Raw genomic sequence first — 1,531 nt, 5'->3', positions numbered from 1 at the left:
CCCTAGGCGCTACTCGGCCGATTAGAGGGCGCCTAGCGATTAATCCTTGCATACATAATGAGTGAAACATTATAAAACGATGAAATTTTAACATTTTGAAGGAATTTTATCTCAATGGAAACTATTTGAGGCATGATTAGTGTTGTATTAATCATATTAACCTATTTTGTTATCATATTAGTGGTATTTACGAACTTTGATATGACATTAGTCATATTCTTTTTTCTAAAATTCAAAAAAATTAGCAATTAATGGTACCCGATTAATCCCCCGATTAATCTCCGCCTAGCCGATTAATCCCTTGACCTCAGTCCACCGACTAGCTAACGTCGAGCGATTTTTGCAACCTTGGGTTTTACTATAAGTATGCATGCATGTATGCATTATACGCAGTCGATCATTACATTTATTATTTTGTAACCCTAAACACCTCTACAGTCGAAGTTCTTAATCGAGCTCTTCTGAGGTGTTTAAGTATTAATCATAAGACATATTCAAAGCCATATTCGTGTTCATATTTACGTTCATAATTGTTTTCTTGCATAGAATCTAACAATCCTAATTGAACTTGGTTCTATCAATTGGTATCAGAGCAGGAGATTGTGTAATCAATACACATTCCTTCTGTATTCATAATTCCTTAGGGTTTCTGCTTTTATCGTATAAATAGAATCCATCTTCTTAGTATCAACGGCAAATATAGTTTCAAATAAAACCTTAATCTCAAGTTTATAGGTTTGATTCTAGCAGCCCACCATGTCTCACGAAGATTCGCAAACAAATCCCATCAACATCTCAAACAACATTGGATCTACAACCAGGATACCCATTCTTTACACTCAAGACTATGAAGTATGGGCATATCACTTTGAAGACTATCTGGTTTGATCGGAAGATAATGGCTATCTCATCTAGGAAGCTATCACACATGGGTCGTTTGTTCACTCAGGAATGAACACAACTGTTAAGTCTCAAAAGGAATATAACAAGCTGGTGGCGGATGTAGATAAGATGCCACATGACGAGAAAGACAAGTTGCTGTGTAATGTGAAGGCTATAAGAATGATCTGATTCGCCTTACAATCTAACACTTTTTGGTTGGTAGGTTCATGTACGAGTGCCAAAGAAATCTGGGATAGGTTGAAAGAACTTTATTCAACTAATGAAGATCAAGAACACTCCATTCAAACCTTGATGCTGTCAGAATTTGGATTTTTCTAACAGAAAACGGAGGAGAAACTCATACAAACTTTCGATCGGTTCAATCATCTCCTAAGTAAGATGATAAAGCATGGAATAGAAAGAAAGTTGATCGGGAAGAAGGTGACCTTCATGAACGGACTCAGACCAGAATGGATGGTTGTGGTTTCAACCGTGAAAGCACACGACCAGTTCAAGTCTTACTCACTAGCGAAACTTGTGGGAATACTTAAGTCCCATGAGAGTGTAATAAAGAAGTCAAGGTAGTTTCTGGTGTAGGATCGATGGCCCTTGTCTCAAAAGGAAAAAGCATTTCAGAAGAAGAAGAAGA

Source organism: Lactuca saligna, chromosome 5, assembly GCF_052625555.1.
Source record: "Lactuca saligna cultivar CGN05327 chromosome 5, ASM5262555v1, whole genome shotgun sequence".
NCBI lineage: Eukaryota > Viridiplantae > Streptophyta > Magnoliopsida > Asterales > Asteraceae > Lactuca > Lactuca saligna.
The sequence above is the reverse complement of the archived record's forward strand: the minus strand, read 5'-3'. Positions refer to the sequence as shown.